The sequence below is a fragment of the Coregonus clupeaformis genome, chromosome 29, assembly GCF_020615455.1.
Source record: "Coregonus clupeaformis isolate EN_2021a chromosome 29, ASM2061545v1, whole genome shotgun sequence".
In the NCBI taxonomy this organism is placed as follows: Eukaryota; Metazoa; Chordata; class Actinopteri; order Salmoniformes; family Salmonidae; genus Coregonus; species Coregonus clupeaformis.
Genome location: NC_059220.1, coordinates 28,863,147 through 28,878,079, shown reverse-complemented (window position 1 = coordinate 28,878,079; position 14,933 = coordinate 28,863,147).

Below are 14,933 nucleotides of genomic sequence, written 5' to 3'. Positions count from 1 at the left end.
TGAAATAAAAGTAACAAATAATTAACAAATAATTAAAGAGCAGCAGTAAAAATAACAATAGCGAGGCTATAAACAGGGGGTACCGGTACAGAGTCAATGTGCGGTGGCACCGGTTAGTCGAGGTAATTGAGGTAATATGTACATGTAGGTAGAGTTGTGACTATGCATATACAGTGGGGAAAAAAAGTATTTAGTCAGCCACCAATTGTGCAAGTTCTCCCACTTAAAAAGATGAGAGAGGCCTGTAATTTTCATCATAGGTACACGTCAACTATGACAGACAAAATGAGGGGGAAAAAAATGCAGAAAATCACATTGTAGGATTTTTAATGAATTTATTTGCAAATTATGGTGGAAAATAAGTATTTGGTCAATAACAAAAGTTTCTCAATACTTTGTTATATACCCTTTGTTGGCAATGACACATGTCAAACGTTTTCTGTAAGTCTTCACAAGGTTTTCACACACTGTTGGCCCATTCCTCCATGCAGATCTCCTCTAGAGCAGCGATGTTTTGGGGCTGTCGCTGGACAACACGGACTTTCAACTGCCTCCAAAGATTTTCTATGGGTTGAGATCTGGAGACTGGCTAGGCCACTCCAGGACCTTGAAATGCTTCTTACGAAGCCACTACTTCGTTGCCCGGGCGGTGTGTTTGGGATCATTGTCATGCTGAAAGACCCAGCCACGTTTCATCATCAATGCCCTTGCTGATGGAAGGAGGTTTTCACTCAAAATCTCACGATACATGGCCCCATTCATTCTTTCCTTTACACGGATCAGTCGTCCTGGTCCCTTTGCAGAAAAACAGCCCCAAAGCATGATGTTTCCACCCCCATGCTTCACAGTAGGTATGGTGTTCTTTGGATGCAACTCAGCATTCTTTGTCCTCCAAACACGACTGTCACGAGGGTCTATGTCGTCCAAGTATGACCAAGGCGCAGCGTGTCCAAGAAACATGACTTTATTAAATAAACGTAATCGGACTACAAACAAAAGACGACTCAAATGAAGTCCACGGTACACTGACCAAAAGGAACAAAAACCCACAAAAACCAAGGAGAAACCACACAGTTTAAATATGGCTCCCAATCAGAGATAACGAGCCGACAGCTGACACTCGTTACCTCCGATTGGGAGTCATATGACTAATCAAGAACAATCACCAAACATAGAAATGAACAACTAGAATACCCAACATAGAAATACACCCAAACAATGAAAATGAACAACCCTGGCTCAATAATCAAAGTCCATGGAGCCAGAGTGTCACAGCTACCCCCTAAAGGTGCGAACTCCGGGCGCACCAGCATGCAGTCTAGGGAGGGTCTGGGTGGGCGTCTGTCCATGGTGGCGGCTCTGGCCCAGGTCGTGGTCCCCACCCCACCTTAGTCACTATCCGCTTCCGTAGCCCCCTCCACACATGACCACCCCCAACTAAACCCCACTGGATTAAGGGGCGGCCCCGGACTAAGGGGCAGCACCGGACTAAGGGGCAGCACCGGACTAAGGGACAGTACCTGACTAAGGGGCAGCACCGGCTGAGGGGCAGCACCGGACTGAATGGCGGATCCTGGCTGGCTGGCTCTGGCGGATCCTGGCTGGACGGCTCTGGCGGATCCTGGCTGGACGGCTCTGGCGGATCCTGGCTGGCGGAAGGCTCTGGCTGATCCTGTCTGGCAGAAGGCTCTGGCTGATCCTGTCTGGCGGAAGGCTCTGGCTGATCCTTGCTGGCGGAAGGCTCTGGCTGATCCTGTCTGGCGGAAGGCTCTGGCTGATCCTGTCTGGCGGAAGGCTCTGGCTGATCCTGTCTGGCGGAAGGCTCTGGCTGATCCTGTCTGGCGGAAGGCTCTGGCTGATCCTGTCTGGCGGAGAGCTCTAGCGCTCCGGTCTGGCGGGCGGCTCTGAAGGCTCATGGCAGACGGGCGGCTTTGCAGGCTCAGTACAGACGGGCAGTTTCTGCGGCGCTTGGCAGACGGACAGTTCAGACGGCGTTGGGCAGACGGGCAGTTCAGGCGCCGTTGGGCAGACGGGCAGTTCAGACCGGCGTTGGGCAGACGGACAGTTCAGGCCCCGTTGGGCAGACGGCAGACTCTGGCCGTCTGAGGCGCATCGTAGGCCTGGTGCGTGGTGCGGACAGGAGGTACCGGGCTGAGGAACGCATCTCAGGGCTAGTGCGGGGAGAAGCAACAGGGCATGCTGGACCCTGGGGCGCACCGTAGGCCTGATGCGTGGTGCCGGAACTGGAGGTACCGGGCTGAGGACACGCATCTCAGGGCTAGTGCGGAGAGCAACAACAGGACACACAGGACTCTGGGGACACACAGGAGGCTTGGTGCGTGGTGTATGCACTGGTGGTAAAGGGCTGGAGACACGCACCATAGAGCCAGTGCGTGGAGGAGACACAGGGCTCTGAAGACGCACTGGAAACCTGGTGCGTGGTGTAGGTACTGGTGGTACTGGGCTGGAGTGAGGAGGTGGTACCGGAAATACCGGACCGTGCAGGCGTACTGGCTCCCTTGAGCACTGAGCCTGCCCAACCTTCCCTGGGTTGATGCTCCCCGTCGCCCGACCAGTACGGGGAGGTGTAATAACCCGCACCCGGCCTATATGGGCGAAACCGGGAACACCATGCGCAAGGCTGGTGCCATCGCGACGCCGAGGAGACGCACTGGTGACCAGCTGCGTGGGACCGGCTTCATGACATCCGGCTCAACACTCAATCTGGCCCGGCCGATACGTGGAGCTGGACTGTACCGAACCGGGCTATGCCTGCGTACAGGAGACACCATGCGCTCAACTGCGAACACGGTGTCTGCCCGTACTCTCGCTCTCCACGGTCAGGTCAGGGAGGGCGCAGGTCTCCTACCTGACTTCGCCACACTCCTCTTAGCTCCCCCAAGAAATTATTGGGTAGTACCCACAGGCTTCCAGTCTTGCCGTGTGCTCCTCATATCGCCCTCTCGGCTTTAGTTCTCCTCCATCTTCACGAGGACGGCGATATTCTCCCGGTTGTGCCCAAGGCCCTTACCATCCAGAATCTCCTCCCATGTCCATGAATCCTTTATGGGTGGATATTAATCCTGTGGTAGGTGGATCCTGTTGCCTTGACACGCCGCTTGGTCTCTTTTGGTGGGTTTTTCTGTCACGAGGGTCTATGTCGTCAAGTATGACCAAGGCGCAGCGTGTCCAAGAAACATGACTTTATTAAATAAACGTAATCGGACTACCAAAAAAGACGACTCAAATGAAGTCCACGGTACACTGACCAAAAGGAACAAAAACCCACAAGGGAAACCAAGGAGAAACCACACAGTTTAAATATGGCTCCCAATCAGAGATAACGAGCCGACAGCTGACACTCGTTACCTCCGATTGGGAGTCATATGACTAATCAAGAACAATCACCAAACATAGAAATGAACAACTAGAATACCCAACATAGAAATACACCCAAACAATGAAAATGAACAACCCTGGCTCAATAATCAAAGTCCATGGAGCCAGAGTGTCACACGACGAGTTGAGTTTTTACCAAAAAGTTATATTTTGGTTTCATCTGACCATATGACATTCTCCCCAATCCTCTTCTAGATCATCCAAATGCACTCTAGCAAACTTCAGACGGGCCTGGACATGTACTGGCTTAAGCAGGGGGACACGTCTTGCACTGCAGGATTTGAGTCCCTGGCGGCGTAGTGTGTTACTGATGGTAGGCTTTGTTATTTTGGTCCCAGCTCTCTGCAGGTCATTCACTAGGTCCCCCCGTGTGGTTCTGGGATTTTTGCTCACCGTTCTTGTGATCATTTTGACCCCACGGGGTGAGATCTTGCGTGGAGCCCCAGATCGAGGGAGATTATCAGTGGTCTTGTATGTCTTCCATTTCCTAATAATTGCTCCCACAGTTGATTTCTTCAAACCAAGCTGCTTACCTATTGCAGATTCAGTCTTCCCAGCCTGGTGCAGGTCTACAATTTTGTTTCTGGTGTCCTTTGACAGCTCTTTGGTCTTGGCCATAGTGGAGTTTGGAGTGTGACTGTTTGAGGTTGTGGACAGGTGTCTTTTATACTGATAACAAGTTCAAACAGGTGCCATTAATACAGGTAACGAGTGGAGGACAGAGGAGCCTCTTAAAGAAGAAGTTACAGGTCTGTGAGAGCCAGAAATCTTCCTTGTTTGTAGGTGACCAAATACTTATTTTCCACCATAATTTGCAAATAAATTCATTAAAAATCCTACAATGTGATTTTCTGGATTTTTTTTTCTCAACTTGTCTGTCATAGTTGACGTGTACCTATGATGAAAATTACAGGCCTCTCTCATCTTTTTAAGTGGGAGAACTTGCACAATTGGTGGCTGACTAAATACTTTTTTCCCCCACTGTATAATACAGAGAGTAGCAGCAGCGTAAAAGAGGGAGAGGGAGGGAGGGAGGGGGGGGAGCGAGTCTATGACTAGGGTGGCTGGAGTCATTGACAATTTTTAGGGCCTTCCTCTGACACCGCCTGGTATAGAGGTCCAGGATGGCAGGAAGCTTGGCCCCAGTGATGTACTGGGCCGTACGCACTACCCTCTGTAGTGCCTTGCGGTCGGAAGCCGAGCAGTTGCCATACCAGGCGGTGATGCAACCAGTCAGGATGCTCTTGATGGTGCAGCTGTAGAACCTTTTGAGGATCTGAGGACCCATGCCAAATCTTTTCAGATCTGAGGACCCATGCCAAATCTTACATGTGATGCAACAAACGCGTCTAAAGAGCATTGTCGTCTGAAAAGCATCTAAACAATAAAGGTCTTCACAACTTTATTCCTCAATTTCCCCTTTTATTGTAAAAGATAAATGCGAACTTCATCATCCAAGCATCACACGGAACACATCCACAGCCAAACTCATTCCATAAACCAGTCTAAATAACAGGTTTCGCTGACAAAAAACATAACATAAATAAGTGACCTAACAGCTAGACTTGTTTACAATGTACCACATCTCTGGTGAGCAGAAGGGAGAAATGTAATATTGTTTAGAAAATATATACGTGTCAGCTAAGCAATGAGCGGGTTAATTCTTTATGATGGTAGCCATGTTTGTTTATGTTTGACAAGCGAAAACTCCCTCATCCCAGAATGCCATTCACTATAAAACGCAAATAAACAAATTCAAAGTCAAAGATGCCTGTGCCCATTGCCCGAATAAAATCAACTTAGTTTGGCCACTTTTCAGCATATTACAAATCTTTGACGTTCTTGTTACAGTGTACACAAGAACCAGAGCAGATTACGTTTACAGTTTTGACAATTCACAAAGCAAATAAAATGTTATCACCTCACAGATTATCACCTCATATACAAGTTTACTGCCTAGCCTAGTTGTAGCACGAAAGCTAAACAGGGTTGCCAGATTTGGATGAAAGTATTTTAGGGGGATTTGTAGTTAGTAATACTTGAAGTTTATACAAATGTAACCACGTTTTGGAAGGAGACCGATAACTGGTCCTCCAACGTAACATTCAGCCCCGTAGATGATGCCAAAGCATAAACCTAGATAATCCTGTCTAGCTCCATAGTTTACGATAACCCATTATATCTACAACCTCGCCTAGCTCATGCCATGGTCTCTGCATACAATATAGCTGATTACACGCACGCACCATTCAATCTGATCATCCACACAAACTACCTCACTTTGTTGCTTACATGACTTGATCCACCCTGTTCTCACACTCCTCCACCCCGACCAGGCTAAAACTTCTCCAAGCCATAATACTCACCGCATTTGATGATTGTGAAATATCTTCCTCGCTTGGCGACGAGGCAGGCATCTGTAGGCTACATGTCCAGTGGTGATAATACGTTGACATGATAATGAAATGTAGCCACCGCTGTAGCTTAATTTTTCCAGGGAAGAATACATTACATTCATTTAAAAAATGAACAAAAAGGATTTAGGATGCCTGTATTTCCATTAGCCATGGTCGGCACATGTAATATATGCTCATACCCCGCTCTCAATTAGTTTGTTTGCCACTATTGTATCAAACACACCGTACTTAGCACCTCAGGTGTCCCGCTCTGTCTCACACGTGCAGCCCCTCAGAAAGGCTACTACCAAAGCCTCTTTCAGATAATAACACATGTAATATAGATGGTAATAATAATGATATAATTATCAATAATACTATAGATACTCACTGCTACTACTATAGGAAGAAAGGATAAGAGATTGAGTGGTTCAAAATGACCGTTTTATAAAGCCTCATATGAAGCAGACAATGTGGTCTTGATGCAGTGAAGGATGCAGAGAATAGCGGCAAAATGCAACAATCAAATAAGGCTCGTTATTAATATATCGAAGTTACGCGTCAATACTTTTAATAACACTGTTAGCTTAGGTTAACTGTTTTGAACTCCAAGCACAGATAGGACACATGGAAATTCATTTGTTTAGGCATTAACCATGCAAACACATTTCTTTTTTATTGTGGCACAGCGTCAGTGAGATTCAAACCTATAATCTGCTGTTCTCTATCCATGGAATTAGTCTACTGCGCCACCAGGATGGAGCTAGCATACCATGTTTTTTCAACTCATACAAAGCTGTTCATTTTAGTCTATTCAAACAGACCCCATTTCAAAGGAAACAAGCACTCATTAAGATCAGGTGTGGCCAATTAGTGGGCGCAGCCAACACACCAGAACACACTTAACAAGATAGAGGATAGAGAGAGTTTTGTTGACACTCAGAACGGAATGTATATGTTTTAAAATAACATTCTTACTTGTACTAATGTTTTCTTGTGGTTTTTATGGAAGGTTTTTTAATGTTCTGAGAACATGACTTTAAACCTGCAGAAAACGTTATGCTGAAGTACTGAAATTCCCACAGAAGAACGTTGTTTCTTATCGTTTTCGGAACAATTCGAGAACATTACTTTAAATAGAACCATGGGGAAACCTGTAGAAAACGTTATGCTGAAGTACTGAAATTCCCACCTAAGAAACATATGGTTCTCAGAATGTTATGTGCTAGCTGGGATCCGGCCAAAACAAGGGTGACGCAGAAACAAACACATTAATACAGGATCATAAAGAGCGAGAAGAGTGTGTGTGTGTGTGTGTGTGTGTGTGTGTGTGTGTGTGTGTGTGTGTGTGTATGCATGTGCTTGCAAAAGAGAGAAGAGAGAGAGGAAACAGAGAAAAGGTCTTCATTTATGTGCTAAATACCAGACTAACCACAGGTGGGAGCTCCTCTGTCGACCCCATAAAAAAGAAAATGGAGGACCAGTCTTTGTTTGATTTCTTTGTCATTTATAGAGGCTTAAAGTACCAACAGAAGCTAGCCAGAAGCTAACACACTGAGTGTGAAGAACCACAGCTCCGGATGTTCTGGCGCAACTGAAATGAACTATTGATTTATGACTCCAGTTTTATTCAGTCATAACCCAGCAATTTAATGATAGACACTCACTGTCACAATCGGGATAATTTTATGCGTTCTGCTTGAAAATCATGCAGAGCACTCAGGTTCATTTTGATGTTCTGTGGTTTGGTGACAGTTTTGGTGTTAAGTCTTATTGAAAGCCCCCCATTGTCATGTGACCATCACCATAAAGGTTACTGGTTGCAGCATAGCGTCTCCCAAACTGAATGCACCATAGGTGAGGATGAGTCATTCAGTGGTTTTCCCAGGAATCTTTTCTTGCTCAAAGGAATTTCCCCCAAAATGGTCATGCAACCCTATGAGTAATTTATTTTGTAAATCTGATTGTCTAGATTTCTATATAAAATGTAGGCTTCTTTAGAAATGTTAAAAATCCAGAACAGTCAAAATCATGTTTTTCATTCAATTTGATGATATTTGGATGAAAACAGATCAAAGTAGAACTACCAAAGTGGTGCCAAAATTTGACTGCAGCATGTCAGCAAATATAGTTTGAGTGTTCCCCTATTCAACTAAGGCAAAGATACTTATAGGTTTCTGCTTTCATCTGTGTCTGGTGTTAGCTGGTAACTGGCTAGTTACAGTCCCTTCAGAAAGTATTCATACCCCTTGACTTATTCCACATGTTGTTGTGTTACAGCCTTAATTCAAAATGGATTAAATATATATTTTCAATGAGAAAGTGAAAACATGTTTACATTTTTTTTGCAAATTTATTGAAAATGAAATACAGAAATATCTAATTTCCATAAGTATTCACACCCCTGAGTCATGTTAGAATCACTTTTGGCAGCAATTACAGCTGTGGGTCTTTCTGGTTAAGTCTCTAAGAGCTTTGCACAGCTGGATTGTACAATATTTGCAAATTATTCTTAAAACAATTCTTCAAGCTCTGTCAAGTTGGTTGTTGATCATTGCTAGATAGCCATTTTCAAGGCTTGTATAGATTTTCAAGCCGATTTAAGTTAAAACTGTAATTAGCCCACTCAGGAACATGAAATGTCGTCTTGGTAAACAACTCCAGTGTATATTTGGCCCTACGTTTTAGGTTATTGTCCTGCTGAAAGGTGAATTTGTATCCCAGTGACTTTTGGAAAGCAGACTGAACCAGATTTTCCTCTAGGATTTTGCCTGTCCTTAGCTCTATTTCATTTATTTTTATCCCAAAAAACTCCCTAGTCTTTGCCAATGACAAGCATACCCATAACATGATGCAGCCACCAACATGCTTCAAAATGTGAAGAGTGGTACTCAGTGATGTGTTGTGTTGGTTTTGCCCCAAACATAATGTTTTGTATTCAGGACATAAAGTTAATTTCTTTGCCACATATTTTGCAGTTTTACTTTTAGTGCCTTATTGCAAACAGGGTGCATGTTTTGGAATATTGTTATTCTGTACAGGCTTCCTTATTTTGTCTCTGTCATTTAGGTTGGTAATGTGGATTAACTACAATGTTGTTGATCCATCCTCAGTTTTCTCCTATCACAGCCATTAAGCTCTAACTGTTTTAAAGTCACCATTGGCCTCATGGTGAAATCCCTGAGCAATTTCATTCCTCTACGGCAGTGTTTCCCAACCCTGGTCCTTGAGTACCCCCAACAGTACACAGTTTATTTGTAGCCCTTAACAAACACACCTCATTCAACTCATAGAGGGCTTGATGATTAGCTGACAAGTTGAATCAGGTGTGCTTGTCCAGGGTTACAATACAAATGTGTACTGTTGGGGGTACTGGAGGACCAGGGTTGGGAAACACTGCTCTACGGTAACTGAGTTAGGGAGGATGCCTGTAGTGACTGGGTGTATTGATACACCATCCATAATGTAATTAATAACAAAGGGATATTCAATGTATAGTTGTTTTTTTTTACCCATCTACCAATAGGTGCCTTTCTTTGCTATGTATTGGAAAACCTCGCTGGTCTTTGGTGGTTGAATCTGTGTTTGACATTCACTGCTCGACTGAGGGACCTTACAGATAATTGTATGTGTGGGGTAAAGAGATGAGGAAGTCATAATATTGCACACAGAATGAGTCCATGCAACTTACTATGTGATTCACATTTTTATTCCTGAACTTATTTATGCTTGCCATAGCAAAGAGGCTAAATACCTAATGACTCAAGACATTTCAGCATTTAATTTTTAATTATTTTGTAAAAATTTCTACAAACATAATTCCACTTTGACATTATGGGGTATTGTGTGTAGGCCAGTGACAAAATCTAAATTGAATCCGTTTTAAATTCAGGCTGTAACACTACAAAATGTGGAAAAAGTCAAGGGGTGTGAGTACTTTCTGAAGCCACTGTAGGTCTTCTGCCAGCATGGGAAAAAAGTGGTGGAACGGTTGCCCAAAACTCTGACATAGTTGTCATGTCATTACATCAAGAGACATGCCAAATGGAAAATTCATACAAATTTCTTGACATCATTGATAGTCATGAAATATGATCATTTTCTGACAGTCAATATACACACCTACTCATACATTGTAGAATAATAGTGAAGACATCAAAACTATGAAATAACACATATGGAATCATGTAGTAACCAAAAAAGTGTTAACAAATCAAAATATATTTTATATTTGAGATTCTTCAAAGTAGCCACCGTTTGCCTTGATGACAGCTTTGCACACTCTTGGCATTCTCTCAACCAGCTTCATGAGGTAGTCACCTGGAATGCATTTCAATTAACAGGTGTGCCTTCTAAAAAGTTAATTTTTGGAATTTCTTTCCTTCTTAATGCTTTTGAGCCAACAGTCTTGAAGGAGTTCCCACATATGCTGAGCACTTGTTGGCTGCTTTTCCTACACTCTGCGGTCCAACTCATCCCAAACCATCTCAATTGGGTTGAGATCGGGTGATTGTGGAGGCCAGGTCATCTGATGCAGCACTCCATCACTCTCCTTCTTGGTCAAATAGCCCTTACACAGCCTGGAGGTGTGTTTTGGTTCATTGTCCTGTTGAAAAACAAATGATAGTCCCACTAAGCGCAAACCAGATGGGATGGCGTATCGCTGCAGAATGCTGTGGTAGCCATGCTGGTTAAGTGTGCCCTGAATTCTAAATAAATCACTGACAGTGTCACCAGCAAGGCACCCCCACACCATTACACCTCCTCCTCCATGCTTCACGGTGGGAACCACACATGCGTAGATCATCCGTTCACCTACTCTGCGTCTCACAAAGACACGGCGGTTGGAACCCAAAATCTCAAATTTGGACTCATCAGACCAAAGGACAGATTTTCACCAGTCTAATGTCCATTGCTCATGTTTCTTGGCCCAAGCAAGTCTCTTCTTAATATTGGTGTCCTTTTTTAGTGGTTTCTTTGCAGAAATTCGACCATGAAGGCCTGATTCATGCAGTCTCCTCTGAACAGTTGATGTTGAGATGTGTCTGTTACTTGAACTCTGTGAAGCATTTATTTGGGCTACAATCTGAGGTGCAGTTAACTCTACTGAATATATCCTCTGCAGTAGAGGTAACGCTGGGTCTTCCTTTCCTGTGGCGGTCCTCATGAGAGTCAGTTTCATCATAGCGCTTTATGGTTTTTGCGACTGCCCTTGAAGAAACTTTAAAAGTTCTTGACATTTTCCGGATTGACTGACCTTCATGTCTTAAAGTAATGATGGACTATCCTTTGTCTTTGCTTATTTGAGCTGTTCTTGCCGTAATATGGACTTGGTCTTTTACCAAATAGGGCTATCTTCTTTATACCACCCCTACCTTGTCACAACACAACTGATTGGCTCAAACGCATTAAGAAGGAAATAAATTCCACAAATTAACTTTTAAGAAGGCACACCTGTTAATTGAAATGCATTCCAGGTGACTACCTCATGAAGCTGGTTGAGAGAATGCCAGGAGTGTGCAAAGCTGTCATCAAGGCAAAGAGTGGTTATTTGAAGAATCTCAAATATAAACTATATTTTGATTTGTTTAACGCTTTTTTGGTTATTACATGATTCCATATGTGTTATTTCATAGTTTTGATGTCTTCACTATTATTCTACAATGTAGAAAATAGTAAAAATAAAGAAAAACCCTTGAATGAGTAGGTGTGTCCAAACTTTTGACTGGTACTGTATATTATGAAAAGTTCCCAGACCTCACCCTGTACATTTTCAACTGAAATTGTCCAAGATGAACTAGCTAGCTAGCTTGATAAACAGTGTTGAAAATTCAATTTGGACTAGCTAGCTAAATTATACAGTCAACATTTTGTGTATATTGATGCTTTTACAATAACCAAACAGTTGGATGAACACATAATTTGTTTCATGTGATGTATGACAGGATTGGATGTTGCATGCAATGTCAATGTTTGAGTTGCTTTGTGTATCAGCAAATTAGCTTGAGGTAATCTCACTGCAACACTGCTCACTGCATCCATGTTGCTTGACATAGGCATTTTCAAAGACCCGCCAGTCAAGGTGAGCTCCCCGCCAACTCTTTTCAGTCTTCCTGGTAGTTATACATGAGAGAAAGTACTTTTCTCCAATTTTGTGCATTTATTTTCTGGGAAATATATTATGGGTGATGTTTCAGTCACTCAAAAGGCTATTTTTCATGGGAATCAGAATGACTGTTTGGGACCTTTAATTTCTTACTATTTCAATTGGACACAATGAAGCATGTCATAAACATTTTCTTTGCCATATTCTAAAATAAAAATACGTACTTCCTCTAAATATGTTGTAAAATACTAAATGAAATAACATAAAATAAATAGATACTGTTGACTTTGTTAGCCAGCTTGACCAGTGATTTATATATTGGAAGTGATCACTTAGAGATATGGTAGTTGCATCTGCATTGTGGGTGATACGGTCAGTGAGTTCCAATGGTATGGTGATAAGGTTACTAAACCCATAGAGGTGCATTACTGTCCTGCCCAATAAAATGGAGTCCCTATGCGGTCTGGTTTTAGGGCCTGATTAAAAACACCAAAAACCAGGCCAAGCTTTTAGAGTTACTGCAGAGGAAAACCACCACTCCTCAACAATGAATATTTTACCTTGCTACCGGCAATACACCCGCGTTTAGTGACCACAGGCCATGTTAAGTGTTCCTGACCAGAGGCAAAGGGGGCACTTAACATATTATAAAGCCCACTATCTATCTGTGCTGTTGGACTGCCCATGGAGGCTGAGATGAGGCTGAGAGCCCCGTGGTGGCTGACTCCAGATTACTACTCCACCAATGACCTTCTCACAAACCACACACTCCACACCACCAGCACCCCCCAACACACACATATGACCGTCGTCCTGGCCCCGCAGAGAGTAAAAGGGACATCAATCATCAGCGTAGATGACAGCTGCTACTCTAAAATTGACCCCAAACCCAAACCCATCTCCAATAGGAAATGTCACTGACCTCCATTGGAGGACTTCCACATCAGGAACAGGGAGAACGGCAATCTTACACTCAGGATCTTGCATTCAGAGCAAATTGACGGAACTACTAACATACATTGACTGTGGAGTTGATTCGATATCTCACTGAATTGAAGCTTGTAGCTAAGATAAACAATTATGCTAGTCCTGCAATCCACCCTTACAAAACAAACATGTCCAAAAATCGCATTTTCACATGTGAAATAGCTGTTTTCACATGTTGAGCTTAAATTTAACGTGAAATCATATTTTCACATGTATTACATGTTGAGTTCACATGTTAACACCACCTTTTCACATGTGAGGAGAATAACATGTTTTCACCTCATGTGAATTGTTCATACGTGTTCACATGTGATTTTTTCATGTTGTTTCTTTGTAAGGGCACCTATCCATATAGAACGCCATTGAATGGCATTTGAGGAAACACTGCTCACGGAGTCGGTCATAATAGCACTCTAATCTAAAGACCAAAGGCCATCCTTTGGGTGTTTCTCAAAATGCATACTACCATGCTCCGAGCACGCAAATTGGAGCACGGGAGGGTCTGAGTATGAGTCCAAATCAAAGTAATGCGTACTCCGTTTGTACATATTCTGAAGCATGCATCGAAGCAAGCTTCAACTTAAAGTATGCAAAGAAATATGACGCAGCCACGTCAGAAATTACGCACATTTTCTTGAAACCATTATTTGAGCTGAAGCGAAAGAAAATACACTCCGACTTCGGAATTAAATGTTGCCTATTCACATCTCATATGTTGCCTGACTACAATATTTAAAATTGATACGTTAATAAATAAATGCTGTGTTAATTTTGGCATGGTTACCTGCCTACAATACCCACTCTAGTGTGCGTAGGTCGCAAGCCCATAGCAAATCAATAGAGCTAACTGGCTAGCTACTACTGTTAGCTAGCCATATAGCCACGAAGAATTGTTAGCTAGCTACCCACGAAGAATGGACATCTACCTTGGATAACATTGGTTTTAGGTCATTTTTGCCTATTATACTATCTGGTTAGCTACATTATTACAATTCACATATACTGTGGCTAGCTGATAGTTATGAAGTAAAACATTTGCTTTGTGTATATCTTGTTTAGTCTCTATTGTTGCCATTGTCCTGGCTGGAAGAAGGGACAGTGAATGGGGAGATGCAGCATGAGGTAATACAGTAGCGGGAGTGCGAGTGCTTCTCAAATGTAATGTTTTATGTGTTCTCCACACTCTCGTCCTCACAAGAACGTACTCAAGAGAACGTCCTCGGAGAATGTACTTGAAGCGTGAGAGTGTGGAGCACGGTAGTATGCACATTGAGAAACACCCTTTGTTTTCTCCTTCCCTATCCCTTCCCGCTCCACATCTCAATACACATTACAGAGAGCAGAGAGCTCTGTATCACCAAACAAATATATGGAAAAGTGAGTTTCTGAGCCCAACCCGATTACAGCTGATCTAAATTGGATCTGTCGTAGATGTGTTTTATAAGGGGAACTGTGGAACACTACTCCACTGAGTGATGCTGCACTGAGACAAGACAGCCAGTGATAGCCCTAGGTGATTCGATTTGCTGCTCAGGGGCGACCTTAAATGTGAGGTAATTGCTGACTGGCAGTGTGTTAGACGCCCCGGCCCCGGTCCACTCCCATGGTTTCAGATGACACAGTAACACTTGGGGTCCTCAGATAGAATGAGGGTCAGGGTGAAATGTTGCTTACTGGGTCGGTTCTGTTACTTACTGTAAACATGCATTTGAGTGGAAAAAGTATTGTATGTGTACACTTTGTGTACAGTATACCGTACGTACCAGTTCGCAAACTATCAAAAACAGTGACCATAATCTATAGTAAAGATTGAGGGAGGGTATGACTATGTCTTGGCATGCTGAAGAGAGAGAAAGTGAGTTTCAGTTTGATTTGATTTGAAAATAAAACCACCTTGGTCTGAGGAGCAGTTCAAAAGAGGGGAAGAGAAAAGGACAGAGAACTAGCTAGCAACCCCTCTGTGTGGTCCTTGAGAGTTTGTTCTGTTTAACTCTCTCCAAAGGGTTTTAAAAGTGTTACAAGTGCATTAGTGCTGTGGGTCACGT